This window comes from Macaca fascicularis, chromosome 15 (assembly GCF_037993035.2).
Source record: "Macaca fascicularis isolate 582-1 chromosome 15, T2T-MFA8v1.1".
NCBI lineage: Eukaryota > Metazoa > Chordata > Mammalia > Primates > Cercopithecidae > Macaca > Macaca fascicularis.
In genome coordinates, this window is record NC_088389.1 from 47,050,289 (window position 1) to 47,069,348 (window position 19,060).

Consider the following 19,060-nt stretch of genomic DNA (forward strand, 5'->3'; position numbering starts at 1 on the left):
TCACCTAAAACTGTCCCAGAGCGAGTTGTCAAGAGAGACCCTTGGACTTTACAATGAATGGTGCATTTCACTGGTAGCCTCACTTTTATTTTATATTTTCCAGGTCTCATCAACATCTTGGACCAGAGTCAGGTGGAACAGTAGTTACAAACATTATCTTTCCCTGATATGTCTGCTATGTCCATGGCTTAGTAGTGGTTTCATGAGGTAATATGTACAATCAATGAGAAGCACATGTAGTCATTTACATGAACTTTCTGAAAACTCTTACCTTTCTGCTTTCTCTTATTATAAACTGGGGTTGGGGGAAAAAGTGTTGTTAATAGCTAGGACATATTACGCCATCTCTTATTACAGCTTGTAAGTCTGCCCCCACTTTTTAGCATCTCTCTTTAGAAAGTGCATACTTGGAAGCTCTTTATTTTCAGCTGTCAACCTTAATTACTCACTTTTGTAAAATTTGAAAACTTATACTCAGCATCATATCAGTTGCCATAAAGCAGTTGATCTCCCATATCTTTGCTTTATATTAATAACAATAGCTAACATTTATTAAGTATTTTATGTCAGACATCTAGAATTTTGCATAGATTACCTTATTTAATCCTCATGGCAATTCAATAACAGAGGTACTACTAGCTCAATATAATAGGTGAGAAAATTGACACCTAGAAAGGTTAACTAAAGCAGTATGAGGCTAAATAGCTAAAAAGGAGTGGAGCTTGGTTTGAACTCAAGTCTTCTAACTAAATGTTCATGATGCCATCACAATGCTGCCATGGTTATACTCTGTTCTAGAAGAACAATGTATGCCAGTGACTCTAACTCATTAATTTGATTTCCAGACTTCTGCTGCTTAATTGGTTTTGCTTTTCTTTGTTGGCAGTCATGTTTTTAAATCTATTAGAATTCATTCTTCTTTTCCAATTACTACTTTCTAATACATTCTAATGGAAACATGTTTTTTATTGTATTTATGCATTATCCAAAAGATCTTATTGGAAATGCCACTTTAAAATTTTTAAAGGCCTTATTTAGTTTTCTTCATTACCATTGTTCCCACTGAGGCCATTTTTTCTGATTTTAAAAAAAATTCCTTTTCTCTTCTTGTGGCTTATTCTTTTCCTTCATCTGGTGATTTTTCACTGAACTTTTACTTATGAATGAGGATTAGAATGATCAGCACCAGTGGGCTTCCCTAACAATCTGGTTGGATTGTGTTTAATATTCTTTGGTGGGGACCTATCCCTCCTTCCCTTTCTTCCTTCCCTCCCTTCTTCTCCCCTCCTTTCTTCCCTCCTCTTGCCTTCCCTTCATGGGCTTCCCTAACAATCTGGTTGGATTGTGTTTAATATTTTCTGGTGGGGCCCTTCCCTCCTTTCTTTCCTTCCCTTCCCTCCCCTCTTCTCTCCTCCTTTTTTCTCTTCTCTTGCCTTCCCTTCATGGGCTTCCTTAACAATCTGGTTGGATTGTGTTTAATATTCTTTGGTGGGGCTCTTCCCTCCTTTCCTTCCTGCCCTTCCCTTCCTTCCTCTCCCCTCCTTTCTTCCCTTCTCTTCCCTTCCCTTCATGGGCTTCCTTAACAGTCTTGTTGGATTATGTTTAATACTCTTTTGTGGGACTCTTCCCTTCTTTCCTCCCCTTTTTATGAGAAAGGAGAGAAGGCTGTGGTGAAAGATTCAGAAAATGGGAGTATTAGAATAGATGTCAAGCTGCTATAAAAAAAAAAAAGTACCTCAAAATACCGGCACTTAAATAGTATACCAATTTATTTCTCTGTCAAGTATCAGTCTAGTGGTGAGTAGTCCAGGTTGGTGGGGCAGCTCTCCTACCTTCGATTAGTCATTTAAGGACACTGTTTCTTCCATCTTGTTGCTTCTTCAATCCCTATGGTGTTATCTTAACTGGGTGAAATTAGATCAAGCTAGAAGGAGAAAGTACAGTGATGAAGGGCAAGCAATTTCCTTTCATGCAAATGATATAGAAGCTGCTGCAGACATCTCTTCTACTCACATTCTTTCACACACCTGTTCCATTTCCATTGATGAGAACTAATCACATGACCATAACTGGTTGCAAAGTAGGTTGGGAAATGGAGGCTAGAGCTGAATATCTATGTGCCTAGCTAAAATTCCACTACTAGGCAAGAGGAGAAGGAAAGATTTCTGGTGACCACTAGCAGTTGATAGGAAACAGATCTCTTTAAAAGTATGTAAAGCCTGGTCAATAATGTTTCTCTAAGAGCCCAAAGTCATCTGTGTGGCTCACAAGCCAAAAGGTGAGTCTCTGAAGTCTGGTGCAGGAGCACAAATGGAACCTCTTTTTTACCACCATAAAACTGGTTTTTAAATTGTTGAAATAATTTTTTTTCCCCTTCATCCCCAAAGATTCTGTGCGAAAGTGCAGAATACTTTTTCTCATGTTCTAAAAGGTAGCAATCCAGGCTATTTATTTAAATACCCTGAATGAAGAAAGTCTATTCAGGGATATCCTCAAATCCCAACTCTTGTTCTCTCCAGAGCCTTCTTCAAGTGCTCCATTGTTTCCCTTAACAAAGGAAAATGGAGAAATTCTCCCCAAAGGGGCCAGGGACTCTTGGTTCTCTTCCTTCTGTTGGAACTCCTTAGACAGCAAGGGAAAATTTAAAACTCTGAAATAAAAATGGGAATGTATTCGCTATGCAATGTAAAAGTTCAAGGAACAGACAAGAGGTACAGCTTGATCCAGGGGTTCAAAATAGGTTATCGGGATATGTCTTCTAAAGCTACTTTTCTGAGTGTTGGCTTACCCCTTTGGCAAGTTCTCAGTCATGGCAGTCTCCAACATTTGAAGTTTTTGGTTTCACAGCTCCAATTCTATTTTATTTTATCATTAGTTTTTGAGACAGGGTCTCACTCTGTTGCCCAGGCTAGAACAGTGGCATGATCATGGCTCACTGCAGCTTCAACCTCCTGGGCTTGAGTGATCTTCCCACTTCAGCCTCCTAAGTAGCTGGGACTACAGGCACATGCCACCACACCTGTCTATTTTTTTTTTTTGCCTCAGCCTCCCAAAGTGCTGGGATTACAGGCATGAGCCACTGCACCTGACCTCAACAGCCCTAATTCTAGCAAGAAAAGAGCATATACCACTTTCTCATCAGCTCAAGTGAAAGTACCCAAGATCATTAGCATAGATCAATGACTCTGACTGGATCACTGGTACATGTTAGAACTTTTCAATTCCATGATCACATGAATGTTCTGAATGGTCAGTACCACATCATCCACATTATAGGCACCCATAAAAAGCAAAAGGTTAAGACCACACAAAGTAGTAGAAAGGAAGATCAAGATACTGTTAGCAGAAGGGAGCTTGGATTGCAGGCAACAAAATAACAACAAATGTCCACCACTCATCCATTTTCCTATGGAGTTGACACATCTGGCTAATCTTAGGATGACTCTTAAATACTTGCCTTTGAGTAAGGATGTTCTCGAAATCCCTTTAAACTACTGAGTTTCTCTGAGTCTTCCTCTTGCAGTGTCTTATTCCAAGTGTTTGTGGTTATCATGTCTTCACTTTCATGTTCTTTCACTTTCGGGGCAGGCATATGTCTTCCCACTAGGACCTACTGATCCCTGAATAATATCACAATAATGACCATGTTGCAAAACTCCTTGTAGTGTTGATTTTATAGGTCACTTCCATTTTCTGTAACTTCATGCCACACTTTATTTCTTCTGCAGATGGATATTTTTTAAAATTTCATGTTTCACTTTAAGAAAATGGGGAACACCAAGAGTCATAGCAAAATAGGTTGTAAAGAATTTTAGGGATAAAAAAACCCTTCATTTAATAAACAGAATAATGGATCTCTCCAAGATTTTTTTTTCTTTTTTTGAGACAGAGTCTCGCTCTGTCACCCAGGCTGGGGTGCAGTGGTGCCATCTCGACTCACTGCAAGCTCCACCTCCCAGGTTCACGCTATTCTCCTGCCTCAGCCTTCCGAGTAGCTGGGACCACAGGTGCCTGACACCACGCTCGGCTAATTTTTTGCGTTTTTAGTAGAGACGGGGTTTCACCGTGTTAGCCAGGATGGTCTCGATCTCCTGACCTCGTGATCTGCCCACCTTGGTCTCTCAAAGTGTTGGGATTACAGGCGTGAGCCACCGTGCCTGACCGGCTCTCCAAGATTCTTTAAAGACTGGACCTATCGATATGTGGCTGTATACCATAGGGTTTTCTCTAAGGCTTGGAATAGACAAGCCATTTGTTACAATAATACCAAGGCTCTGTTCATATTGATGAGGACTAAGAGGGGAGCAGAGAATTTTGTTTTACCATTGTTCTTTTGAACAAGATAGATTAGTTGGGACTTCGACAATGTGGTGTGTGGTGGGGTGGCTAAGAACACAGACTGTATCAAAATCCTAGTTCTGCCACTTACTGCCTACTTGATCTTAGGTAAGTTACTTGACTTCAGTATTCCTTATTCTTCAATAAAATGGAAATAATAACAGTACTCACTTCGCAGAGTTGTGATGCTTATAGGAGTTAATGTGTATAAAATGTTTAGAGTAGTGTAAGAACTTGAAAGTAATATAAGAGCCAGGTAAGGACATAGTAAGAACTTTGTTAGTGATTATTATATTATTTTTCATGAAAATTCCTACATAAATATTCAATGAACAAAGTGAAAGAAGTGGTTGGGTGAAGTGTAATCTCAACCTCATGCCTGTAATCTCAACACTTTGGGAGGCTGAGGCAGGAGGCTTGCTTGAGGCCAGGAGTTTGAGGCCAGGAGTTTGAGGCCAAGAGTTTGAGACTACCCTAGACAACGTAGAGAGAATCTATCTCTACAAAACAACAACAACAAAATAAAATAAATAAAAAGTTTAAATTGAGAGAAATATGCAGTAGCAAGTTCCTTGAAGAAACAACCAAAGCACAAAACCCACATTTTCTTTTTATGAATTCTGCCTAAATTATCCGCTTCTGAGTAAGAAGGTGGAAGTAGCATACTAATGGAAAAACAGGCTAATGAGCCTACCCTAGTTTCACATTCAAGAGGTGGAATAATTTATGGGAAAGCTTTCAAAGCTTCCAAATGCTGCAATCAAATCACTATATGGAGAAAGCTACAAAATCAAATTCCAAACAATGAAGACATCAGTTTCTTAATGGAACAGTTCCAACCATCTGGCATTCATATGTTGTTTGTAGGGGTGGTTATTGTACAGATATAATGACCCAGTTCCACCTCTAGGCAAGAAGCTTTCATGAAGGAAGTTTACCCTGGCCACTTGTGGCTGGTTAAAATGACCAGAAGAGTTTTCTTTTCTTTTCTTTTTTTTTTAACTGTGCTATTGTTAATGTTTCAAATTCAGACCTTTTCCCAGCAAAACACAAAAAGAAGTAGCTTCAAATATATTCATAGAGTGCAAGAAAGTGAGCAGGAGATTTCAATGTTTCAGAGAGAAATTTTTTCTTCAAGACAATTTTTTTAAAAAAGAAGTGCTTTATTACATAAGCTGGATCCAGGATTAATGATACTCAGTTATTACTACTAAACAGGTTTAAATTTGGGATACTTTTTTTAAACTACACGTTAAAAACAGACTTTGAATAAAACTTGGAACACAAAAAGTAAAGACATTTCATTTTCCTTTGGATGCACTGCCAATTTTGTTAGCATAGCATCTTTTCCATTTACTATGGAACTTGACCTACAGTCTAAGGTTCAATTGTTCATTTAAAATTAATTAATTCAACAAGTATTTACTGTGTAACTAGAAAGTGCTAGATATTGAGGTAGGTATATTTAACGGAGTGCAAAAAAGTGGTTTTAAATAAATTGGACAGGCAGGTTGTGAAAAGGGCAGGTTGATACAAAATGTTAACAGCATGAGAGATTTTTTTAAAAAGATAACGAGATAAGGTGAAAAAGAAAATGGAAGACAAAAGGGAGACATCTGAGAAAAATTAAAATGCATTCTAAATAATCTATATTGGAGTAATTAAATATAAAAATGTTCTGGATAATAGTTAGTAATGTGAATTTTACAGTTTATAAGCTCTCCTAGGATGCAATGGGGAAAGGCAAAGAGATAAAAATGACAAGTGAGTGACTGAATGGGGAACAGAGATCTCAGAGCCAATATGTGGATAAGGCTATTCTCGAAGAAGACTGAAATGAGCAAAAGCAACAATTAAGTGTATGGTAGAAGAAAACTTTCCTGAACCTATTTTATGAAGGTTTATATATTTATTTATAATCCTATTACACAAAGACCTATTTGTGTAGATTTGAAGGGGTTTCTTAGTTCCAACATAGTTTTTTAAGGGAAAAAAACATTTAAAGATGTGCCGAGACTAAAATATAGATCATTGCTGGAGTGCATTTGGGCTGCTATAATAAAATACACTAAAATGGGTAGCTTTTAAACAAAAGACATTTATTTAAAACAGTTCTGGAGGTTGGGAAGTTCAAGATGAAGGCAACAGCAGATTTGGTGTCTGATGAGGGCCCATTTCCTGGTTCACAGATGGTACCTTCTTGCTGTGTCTTCACATGTGAAAGGGGTCAGGGCACCTCTCTGAGGCCTCTTTTCCAAAGGCACTAATCCCATTCATAAGCACAGAGACCTCATGACTTAATCATCTCTCAAATGCTCTACCTTCTGATATTATCACCCTGGTGATTAGAATTCAACATATAAATTTGTGGGCAACACAAATGTTCAGACCATAGCAACACCCAGGAGGCCTTGTTGAAAAATGTAAAGACTAGCCCAAGCAACTGAGTTGTATACCAAGTTGAGAGCATTTAAAAAGTATTATTAAGGGCTGGGTGCAGCAGCTCATGCCTGTAATTCCAGTGCTTTTTGAGGCCCAGGAGGAAGAATCGCTTCAAGGCTGGAGTTTAAGACCAGCAATGTAGTGAGACCCCATCTCTATAAAAAATTAAAAAGTAAATTTAGCTAGGTGTGGTGACATGTGTCTGTAGTCCTAGCCACTCATGAGGCTGAGATGGAAGGATTGCTTGAGTCTAGTTTGAGGTTACAGTAAGCTATGATTGTGCCACTGCACTCCAGCTTGGGTAACAGAGTGAGACTCTATCCCAATAAATAAATAATAAAAAATTATTAAAAAGGAAGAAAAAAAATTAACTGAGTGTTCAGCACCAGAAAAGAAAGAGGATAACAACATAAACCCAAGGAAGTCAGTAGTTAAACCCAAAGATTTGACTCTAAGCAAAATAATTAATGAGATACACAAGAGTAAAATGAACTGCATTGATAAATACATCCTGGATCTGATTTTGCAAATTTTTTTTTAAAGTATCTACAGTACTAGGGTAAACAAAGGGGTAAAGTACAGTAAGCAAATACCATAACAATTTCAGTTCAGGCAATTTGAAATCTCAACAAAAAGATTATTACATGAAAATTATTTTAAGATAAATATAAGATCAATAGGATAGTAGCTATGGAAAAGACTTGTTATAGGGTGAGTTCTCAGGAAGTAGATGGGGGAGATTTAGGAGTGCAGAGGGTTCACTGGTGAGTAACATCTGTGAATGGAAAAGGTAGAGAAGCAGGATAGGGCAGGGGATGCCATCAGATCGTGATACAGACCTTACAAAGTCTTTGCTATCCCAACGTGGATCTTGGGGGCAAAGATGGTCCATCAGAGAAACTTCTCACTGGGCCCTTGCTCAGTCATTGGGCATGGTACACCATGAGAAGAACATAACCTCGGCTATCACCTCTTTGCTCATTTATTGACTGAAAGGATGCCCCAAGAGGAATATGAACCCACTTCCGAAGCTACACAGGACCCTGAAGGCGCTAAATACCATGGGCTATTAGCTAACTACATTATTTGCAGCTGGTCAGTGTGCTTTCTTGAAAGGGATCTGAATGGCACATTTCCATATCTTCTATAGTCCACCCCTTGCTCCGTGTGGAGCTATTTCTCCAAACTTGTTGAGGTAGCAGCACCTCCAAGTGTCTGATGGGCCTCTTTTCCTGAGGGAAAACTTAGAAGAGGAAGACTAGCAGGATGGATGTCAGGCTTCATCACAATAGTTGGTCTCAGGATCAAAAATAGTACTCACCCTCTTCTTCCCTTATTATATATGCTAATTCTCTAAACCCTCAGTGAACACCTCTGCCGGTCTTGCTAATGTACCTCATGGTGTGACCCAAACCCTCATTCCTCACAGGTCTGTGTTTTCGTAACCGTACTCTTCTTTAGTTGTGATATTTGTCCATTCATAGCCATAGTTGGACAAGGGAGTACCAAGAGGCACCCAAGTGGGCCCTGTGAGTTTCATACATCTTCCTTCCTGCCCCCATTTAATTACAGCAGCCCTATCTCCTCCTGTTAATTATCAGGGTGGATTATTCTTGAAAGGATGGTGATTGCACTTGTCTGCTGATTTCTAGGCATAAGGACCCCAATTTGCCCAGGCAACAACCATGGCTTGTAGTTCAATGGGAACTTTGCAAGAGCGCAGAACCTCTAACCCTGAAGAGCCCAAAGTTGTGTGAAGGGAAGCATGAGATGCTGCAGGGAGTCACTGACAGTGATGTTAAGTGGGGTCACTTCTGCTTCCATCTTCTTGGTCCATGGACCCACGTATTTTTCCTGTTAGTGGCAAAGCACTGCATAAACATCCCTGATCCAATGCATATACTGCATCCTGAAAAATAGTTCTGTATTCTTCCCAGATACTGTCCCAAGTTGGTGCCTTAGCTGCATCTTCATTGCAACATTCCATCCGTTAGTAGGAAACTTCTGGATGATGCAGTATGTGATAAGCCCATATACACCTTCTTCATTGTAAACTAAATGCCCGGGTTGAATGTTGCATGGTATTCCATGCCTGTAGGTCAGGCATTCCAGAAGCCCTGGATAGCGATACTGGCTGAGGCCCCAAGGGCAGGAAAGGAAATGACATATCCAGACTAGGTGTCTATTCCTAAGGAAATGAACTACTAATTCATCCAGAAAGAAGAGGCCCAACCTAGCAATCTTGCTACCAAGTTACTAGTTGGTCTCATCAAAGAATCTAGGGGCTGAGCTGGTCTCTGTTGTTGGCAGTTTGAAGGTTCAGAAGTAGCTCTAGCTAGATCAGCTTTGGTAAGTGGAAACCCATGCTCTTGGGCCCATGCAGCCTCCCTCTTTGCCATGGTGGCCACTTCATTCATTTGTTCATTGTGTTAGCACTGGTAGCGCTGCTAACAAAGGCTGACTCAGTGTTCCTGCTTGACAAGATAAGCAGTAATTCTACCTCTTCCCTCTCCTTTGCCTGTTGGAAGAATTATGGAAGGGGGGGCCAGGCACGGTGGCTCCTGCCTGTAATCCCAGCACTGTAGGAGACTGAGGCAGGTGGATCACTTGAGGCCAGGAGTTCGAGGCTAGCCTGGCCAACATGGTGAAAACCTGTCTCTACTAAAAACACAAAAATTAGCCACACATGGTGGCACACACCTGTAGTCCCAGCTACTTGGGAGGCTGAGGCAGGGGAATCACTTGAACCTGGAAGGTGGAGGTTGTAGTGAACCTAGATTGTGCCACTGCACTCTATCCTAGCCAACAAAGCGAGAATCTGTCCTAAAAAAAAAAAAAAAGAAAGAAATTATAGAAGGGGAGGATTGTGTTCATTCAAGTTCATCTTGGAACTGATTATGGCACTCAGTTTAATACACTTGCCAAAACTTGTCCCTAATGGTCAGATTCATGCTCTCTCAATCTAAATTTCTACAAGTCAGGGCAGATCTCTCTCTGGGAAGAAGTCCAGTAATTTCTACTGTTAATCTTTCAGAAACCTAAAGTCTCAGAAAAAGTTTTCAAAGATAACTTTTCATACTCGTTCCTTTCTAGATGTTTTCTTAGAGATTGGAAATGAAGTATCCTCATCAGCAAATCCTAGTAATGCGCAAGTGCTATCACTTTCTTTCTTCTGATCACACTGCGTCTTCCCAAGGGGTTTAAAGTGTCCTCTGCTACTGTTTCAAACTCCTTACAGTCAATTTGTATTCTGCAAATTAGCAGTGATTTCTGCAAGGTCACCTCTTGTCTGCATAGTAATCCTCTCCAGGTTGTGACTATGTCTTATACCAAAGTGGTTCTTACTCTGGGATTTGTAATCTTTCCATGGTAAAGACATGAGATGCCCAAGGATTTCTGGTAATCATGGATGAGGACTCCACAGTTAGTGGGTATTATAGGCTGAAACGTTTCCCCTTCTAAATTCCTAACTTGAAGTTATAAACCCCAGTACCTTAGAATGTGTCTGTTTGGAGATAGGTCCTTAAAAACAGTAATAAAGTAAATGAGGTCATATGGATGGGTCCTAATTCAATACGACTCATATCCCTATAAGAAGAGGAGATTAGGACATAGATACACACAGACCTAGGGAAGATGAAGAGAAGATATGAGAAGACAAGCCAAGGAGAATGGCCTGAGAAGAAACAACCCTGCCAACACCGGGACCTTGGACTGCCAGACTCTAGAACTTTGAGCAAATAAATTTCTGTTGCTTAAGCCAGCCAGTCTGCAATATTTCGTTATACTAGCCTTATCAAACTAATACATGGGCTTATTCCTTTTCTTTTCTTTATTTAAATTATTTTTAAAAAAGAGACAGGATCTTTCCATGTTGCCCAAGCTGGTCTTGAACTCCTGGGCTCAAGCAATCCTCTTGCCTCGGCCTCCCAAAGTGCCAGGATTATAGGTGTGAGCCACTGAACCTGGCCAGTACAGTAGATTTGAATCATCCCATCAATAAATTTAGATATGCAAGAGTATTTTTCTTTATTTCGGATTAAATTCCTGCTCTGGTACCCTTATTCTTCAGAGTTAGTGGGAAAACAGGAGCTCAGCTTTTTGGAGTTTTCTTTCATTCTTAGGGAATTACACATAGCTACCCAAGTCAGTCAACATTCCAGGGTTTTCTGTAGTTGCAACATGTTGGAGAAGGTCCAGCTAGTTTTGGTCATTAGAGGTTAACTTTGCTACTTCATTTGCCCAAGTCCATTGCCACTATGCCATTGACGGGACATGGGCATCTGTGACTAAGCTATTCTAGGGCCCATCTACCTAAGAATTCCCATCCCTTGAAGTCTTTTATTCTCCAGGGTCTTGCTGTCTCCCCAGCCTCACTGCTGGGAAGCAGGGCAGATGACCTCTCTGCTCTCAGGATACACAGACCTCTGTTTATCACTCTTTCACTTATAGAGTATCTGTTTTTAGTCTATGGAACTAAGGTCTATTCACACCACTTTTTAAATCCCTTTCTCCTAATCTTTCTGTAAAGATTTTTGGCTCTTCTGTTTCCTGTCCTGTCATATACTTTCTTGAGCAATAAGCACAGAGTATATTACTATGCAACAATGAGAGAGGGAAAAGTGGAAATACAGGGAGAAGACAATACAGAATAAGAATCTCAAAATAGAGTCCTGTCAATTAATTCTTCTATCCCACTACAGACAGGAAAACCATACACACTGATTATCAAAGTATATTTTATGGTTACATGGAATTAGGATGCTATCTCTAAGAAACCACAAGCTTTATGCATAGGAACAAACTATTAACTTGTTTCTTATAATTTGTCTTAGGACATGTTTATCGTGTGTCTTGGTTTTACCTAGGAGTACAATCACTTTCTGCTGTTAGGTGTTATAGTGATAATATGTGGTTAATCACAACAGTAGCTCCCAAAAGATATAATGGCTGAACATTATTCCATAATAGTTTTAGAAATATTATTGTATGGATAGACCCCAATAATTTCATTTGCTTTTTTAATTTTTTTTTATTTTTTGAGACAGAGTCTCGCTCTGTCACCCAGGCTGGAGTGCAATGGCGTGATCTTGGCCCACTGCAACCTCTACCTCCTAGGCTCCAGCGATGCTGCCTCAGCCTCCTGAGTAGCTGGGACTACAGGTGCATGCCACCACACCCAGCTAATTTTTAGTATTTCTAGTAGAGACAGCATTTTGCTATGTTGGCCAGGCTGGTCTGGAACTTCTGGCCTAAAGTGATCTGCCGCTTTGGCCTCCCAAAGTGCTGGGATTACAGGCATGAGTCACCACAACCTGCCTCATTTGCATTAAAAAATATATTATTGAGGTGTAATTTATAAATGATAAATTCTACCGATCTTAAATGTTCAGTGCAATGTCCTGCATCTTGCTTTGTGTGGTGGTTACATATACTCATGTAAATATTATTTACATATTTACATATACCCATGTAACCACCTCACAAAGCAAGATATACAGGACATTCCCCTAACTGCAGTTTCCTTGTGTGCCTTTTCAGTCAATCCCCACCCCAAAGGCAATCAATGCTCATAGATTAGTTTTTTCTATTCTAGAGCTTTATAAACATGAAATCATGTAGTATGTACTGTTTTGCGTCATTTTTTGCTCATCATGTTTTGAGATTCACCCATGTTGTGTATATCAGTAGTTTGTTCCTGATATTGCTAACCAGTCTTCCATTTATGTCCTTTAAAAAAAAAATCACTGGAATGTACTCTGTCTCTGTATCTGGCAGAGTATATATTGGCCTCTGAGAAATGCAGGGGTTTGGCAGAGTCATTCAGTTCAATATAATCAGTGCCCAATCAAGCAGAGTTTCTGCAAAGGTGTCACATCTCTAACTTGTCCACTTATAGTGAGTGCTCACTCTAGGGGCAGTACATTCGAGTCTCTCCTTTTCTCTGATCCATCCACGATCTAGGCTACAGGGTGTCATTGAACCCCGAGATTATGTTCAAAAGGTGTGTGAATATATGCATTAGTTAAGCTAAGATTCTCACAGTTTAATGGATCAAGGAAATTTCTTTTTCACACAAGAATCCATACTGGCTATTTATGTTAGCAGAGAGGTGCTACTCCATATGGATGCTTAGGTGTCAGGACTATGACTGCTTATTATCTTCAACTCATGGCTTCCAAAGTTGGTGTGAGCAACACCATCTTAGCCAGAAGGGACACACAGCACAGAGAAGCACCCATGGGAGGATTTCATAGGTAGTCTCAGAACTGGCAGAAGTCACTTATGCTCACATTCTACTGGAGAGAACTGTTACATGTCCTCAACTATCTCCAAAAGAAGCTGATGTCCAAGATGGCAACAATGGATATTGTCACTAGGGGCCTCTCCTACAATATGTATATTCTACATTTATCTATAGCTTTGATTAGGTTCTCAAAGGGACAGGTCTATACCCAGAAATATTTCAGAGCCTGCTGTAAGGGCACATGGGCACTGCTGCTTCCACCTTGCCCTAGAAGGTATACTATGCCATCAAGGCAAAACACAGAAATGACATAAAATACACATAATGTAGGAAAACCTCTTTCCTGCTGTTGCACAGGGTGACATAATACTGTTCATATTCCCTGGAATACTCATTGCAGAACTTGAGCCAATATCCTGTGAGCTACTAGATCTCGCAAAAATCCAGCATATCAGAACAAGCCATATTTTATTTGAAAGAAAGGAGCAATTCTCTGTGGTTTGTATTTTTGTGTCTTTTGTAAGAGATTCTTTTCCACCTTGAAGTGATGAAGATATTCCAAAAATCTGGAAGTTCCACTTTGCAAATTTAGGTTTTTAATTCATTAAGAAGTTTTTTTAAAAAAATACTTATTTAATACTCATTTTATATACAACAAAGTAACTTTTTAATTAATTAATTAATTTTTAAAAATTATACTTTAAGTTCTGGGATACATGTACAGAACGTGCAGATTTGTTACATAGGTATACATGTGCCATGATACTAAGATAATTGGCACTTTATATAGAGGAAAAGATATCAGATCCCTACGTCACACTACTTTTTAAAAGGTTCTTATAGAGGAAAAAATATCAGATCCCTATGTCACACTATTTTTTAAAGATTCTTATAGAGGAAAAAAATATCAGTTCTGTACATCACACTATTTTTTAAAAGGTTAAGAACCTTTTAAAATGGCCTCCAGCTCCATCCATGTTCCTGCAAGGGACATGATCTTATTCCTCGTTATTGCTGCATAGTATTCCATGGCATATATGTACCACATTTTCTTTATCCACAATTTCTTCAGCCCATCTGTCACTGATGGGCATTTAGGTTGATTGCATGTCTTTGCTATTGTGAATAGTGCTTCAGTGAACATATGTGTGCCTGTGTCCTTATAATAGAATGATTTCTATATTCCTTTGGGTATATATCCAGTGATGGGATTGCTGGGTTGAATGGCATTTCTGTCTTTAGGTCTTTGAGGACTTGCCACCCTGTCTTCCAGAATGGTTGAACTAATTTACTCCCACTCCCACCAACAGTGTATAAGCTTTTTTTTTTTTTTTTCTCCACAACCTCACTAGCATCTGTTATTCTTTGAGTTTTTAATAATAACCATTCTGACTGGTGTGAGATGGTATGGTATCTCATTGTTGTTTTGATTTGCATTTTTCCAATGATCAGTGATGTTGAGTTTTTTTTTCATATGATTGTTGGCTGCATGTATGTTTTCTTTTGAAAAATGTCTGTTTGTGTCCTTTGCCCACTTTTTAATGGGGTTGCTTGTTTTTTCTTGTAAATTTGTTTAAGTTCCTTACAGAGGCTGGATATTAGACCTTTGTCAGATGCAAAGTTTGCAAAAATGTTCTCTCATTTGGTAGGTTGTTTACTGTGTTGATAGTTTCTTTTGCTCTGCAGAAGCTCTTTAGTTTAATTAGATCCCATTTGTCAATTTTTGCACTTGGTGTCTTCATTATGAAATCTTTACCTGTGCCTTTGTCCTGAATGATATTGCCTAGGCTGTCTTCAAGAGGTTTTTATAGTTTGGGGTTTTACATTTAAGTCTTTAATCCATATTGAGTTAATTTTTGTATATAGTGTAAGGAAAGGGTCCAGTTTCAATCTTCTGCATATGGCTAGCCAGTTATCCCAGCAACATTTATTGAAAAGGGAATCCTTTACCCATTGCTTGTTTTTGTCAGGTTAGTCAAAGATCATATAGTTGTAGGTGTGCAGTCTTATTTCTTGGTTCTTTATTCTGTTCCATTGGTCTATGTGTCAGTTTTTGTACCAGTATCATGCTGTTTTGGTTACCATAGCACTGTGGTATAGTTGGAAGTTGGATAGCGTGATGTCTTCAGCTTTGTTCTTTTAAGCAAATCATCCTTGATGTATGAATTTGCATGGACTTGGACATTCACATGTAGTTGTTTCTGAATTCTCTTTCATTACGTTATTTATCAGCCACTGCACCAATACCACATTTTTTTTTTTTTTTTAAATTTGAGAAAGAAGCCTTAGACTATCTTGATAGCTGGATGGAAAATTTTCCCTCATTAAGCTTCTCCAGAATTCTCTTGATTATTCTTGGCTTCTTAGGCTCACCCCTGAATTTTAGAATCAAGTTGTCAGGGTCTGTGAAAAACCCTATTGCAATTTTGAGTGATTGCATTATGTATACTGGAGGTTTTGCATCCACAAACATGGTGCATATTCAGGCCTTTTTATGTATTTTAATAAAGTTTTATAATTTTCCATACAGGCACTGTACTTTTCTATTAGTTTTGATTAAAGTTATAATAAAGACTTGTTGCTAATATGGGCCAGACACAGTGGCTCATGCCTGTAATCCCAGCACTCTGTGAGGCCAAGGTGGGCAGATCACTGGAGCCCAGGAGTTCAAAACCAGCCTGGCCAAAATGGTGAAACCCCATCTCTACTAAACATACAAAATTAGCTGGGCATGGTGGTGCATGACTGTAATGCCAGCTACTCAGGAGGCTGAGGCAGGAGAATGGCTTGAACCCAGAAGGCAGAAGTTGCAGTGAGCCGAGATAGTGCCACTGCACTCCAGCCTGGGCAACAGAGCTAAACTCCATCTCAAGAAAAAAAAAAAATTTTTTTTTTTAAAAGACTTTTTGCAATAAAAGAGGACACAAACAAATGGAAGAACATACCATGCTCATGGATAGGAAGAATCAATATCATGAAAATGGCCATACTGCCCAAGGTAATTTATAGATTCAATGCCATCCCCATCAAGCTACCAATGAGTTTCTTCACAGAATTGGAAAAAACTGCTTTAAAGTTCATATGGAACCAAAAAAGAGCCCGCATCTCCAAGACAATCCTAAGTCAAAAGAACAAAGCTGGAGGCATCACGCTACCTGACTTCAAACTATACTACAAGGCTACAGTAACCAAAACAGCATGGTACTGGTACCAAAACAGAGATATAGACCAATGGAACAGAACAGAGTCCTCAGAAATAATACCACACATCTACAGCCATCTGATCTTTGACAAACCTGAGACAAACAAGAAATGGGGAAAGGATTCCCTATTTAATAAATGGTGCTGGGAAAATTGGCTAGCCATAAGGAGAAAGCTGAAACTGGATCCTTTCCTTACTCCTTATACGAAAATTAATTCAAGATGGATTAGAGACTTAAATGTTAGACCTAATACCATAAAAATCCTAGAGGAAAACCTAGGTAGTACCATTCAGGACATAGGCAGGGGCAAAGACTTCATGTCTAAAACACCAAAAGCAACGGCAGCAAAAGCCAAAATTGACAAGTGGGATCTCATTAAATTAAAGAGCTTCTGCACAGCAAAAGAAACTACCATCAGAGTGAACAGGCAACCTACAGAATGGGAGAAAATTTTTGCAATCTACTCATCTGACAAAGGGCTAATATCCAGAACCTACAAAGAACTCAAACAAATTTACAAGAAAAAAACAAACAACCCCATCAAAAAGTGGGCAAAGGATATGAACAGACATTTCTCAAAAGAAGACATTCATACAGCCAACAGACACATGAAAAAATGCTCATCATCACTGGCCATCAGAGAAATGCAAATCAAAACCACAATGAGATACCATCTCACACCAGTTAGAATGGCGATCATTAAAAAGTCAGGAAACAACAGGTGCTGGAGAGGATGTGGAGAAATAGGAACACTTTTACACTGTTGGTGGGATTGTAAACTAGTTCAACCATTATGGAAAACAGTATGGCGATTCCTCAAGGATCTAGAACTAGATGTACCATATGACCCAGCCATCCCATTACTGGGGATATACCCAAAGGATTATAAATTATGCTGCTATAAAGACACATGCACACGTATGTTTATTGCAGCACTTTTCACAATAGCAAAGACTTGGAATCAACCCAAATGTCCATCAGTGACAGATTGGATTAAGAAAATGTGGCACATATACACCATGGAATACTATGCAGCCATCAAAAAGGATGAGTTTGCGTCCTTTGTAGGGACATGGATGCAGCTGGAAACCATCATTCTTAGCAAACTATCACAAGAACAGAAAACCAAACACCGCATGTTCTCACTCATAGGTGGGAACTGAACAATAAGATCACTTGGACTCAGGAAGGGGAACATCACACACAGGGGCCTATCATGGGGAGGGGGGAGGGGGGAGGGATTGCAATGGGAGTTATACCTGATGTAAATGATGAGTTGATGGGTGCAGCACACCAACATGGCACAAGTATACATATGTAACAAACCTGCACGTTATGCACATGTACCCTGCAACTTAAAGTATAATAATAATAAATAAATTAAAAAAAAAAAAAAAAAAAAAGAAAACACTCTCCTAAAATCCAGCTGAAAACAGCAATCTGATGTAACCCCTTCCAACTTGTTGTGATAAAGAGGCTTATTCCATGAAAAATAAAATTTCCGTGATCATAAAAAAATAAATAAATAAAAATAAAAAAATAAAAGACTTTTTGCTAATATTGAGATGGTATTTGTTACCTTGACCTTGACCCCTTTCGTGGACAGGAATAGAGTGGCTGATTTCACTCAGCCAGCAGTCTGTGGATGGCTAAGTGTTAACAGCTCAGTGAAGAGTCAGGGTGACAGCCTCTTGCACCTGCCTTTTTTGACACTCAGTTCTTGTTTGGTGTCCAGGGAGAATCAGGTCACATGAACTGTTTAAAACATGAATGCAGAAGGCTTTATTGAGCAGTGGAAGTGGCTCTTAGTGAAAGGGGAGCTGGAAAGGGGATGGTGCAGGAAAAAGGTGATCTTTCCCTGAAGCCCAGCTGTCTCTGGCTGGGCTCCCTTCTGAAACTGCACCTTCTGAAGTTAGCCACATTTATCCATAGCCTCTGAGGCTTAGTTGCTTCTCTGCTTGCTGCTTGGCTGTTTGTATCCCCTCCAGTCAGCTGCTTGTGCTTCTCTTTTCCTTTTTTTTCCTGCCAGCTGGTCTGGTTTTTATGGGCACAGGATAGGGGACAGGGTGGGCCAAAAGGCAATTATTTCAGCGGAAAAATGGGGTCAGCTGTTTTCCCTTAGGGCCGAGGTTCCAGGCTTGAGGGTGGGGTTTAGCCAGAAGCCCAGCCCTTCAGGATCAGCTGTTTTTACTTAGGTCAGGGGTTCCAGGGTGGAGGGTGGGGTTTAGCCAGGAGCTCAGCAGTTCTGTATCAATATGTGTGAGAGGTCTTTAAAAAATTATTTTTTCTAAGGGGGTGTGGCTTTTTTGCATATTGATCTCATATTCAACAATGTTGCTAAGCTCTCTTTATTAGATACTTTATTGGATTTACTTGAATTTCTTAAGCCGACAACTATATAACCTATAAATCATACTTTTCTTGTTTTCTAACTTTTATACCTTCTAATTTGTTTTTCTTGTCTTATTATATTGACAGGTGGCTTCAGTATGATGTTGAATGGAGATGGTAAAAGCTATCTTTGTTGCCAATTTTGAAAGAAAAATGTTGAATGAATTAACATTAAAAATAATGCTTCTAGAGTTGGGTTATTGGTAGCAACTCTTTATCATGTTCAGGAAATTCCTCCCTATTCCTACTTTGCTAAGATAAAAAAGATGAGTTGTGAATTACTTTACATTTTCACATTTTCATAAATATATATATATACATATATATATATCTTATTTATTTATTTATTGTTTTCCCCCATAGTCTCACTCTGTCACCCAGGCTGGAGTGCAGGGGTGCGATCTTGGCTCATTGCAACCTCCACCTCCCAGGTTCAAAT

General features: G+C 39.3%; 1 long non-coding RNA gene across 1 annotated transcript in view; it reads left to right on the forward strand.

Annotated features, from left to right (window-relative positions):
- LOC135967550 (uncharacterized) overlaps positions 1–18,815 on the forward strand; it is a 40,209-nt gene extending 21,394 nt beyond the window's left edge. The window contains exon 3 of the long non-coding RNA XR_010581724.2: positions 18,709–18,815. This is a non-coding gene — a long non-coding RNA (uncharacterized lncRNA). The remainder of the gene's footprint in view (positions 1–18,708) is intronic.
- The last annotated feature ends 245 nt before the right edge of the window (positions 18,816–19,060 follow it).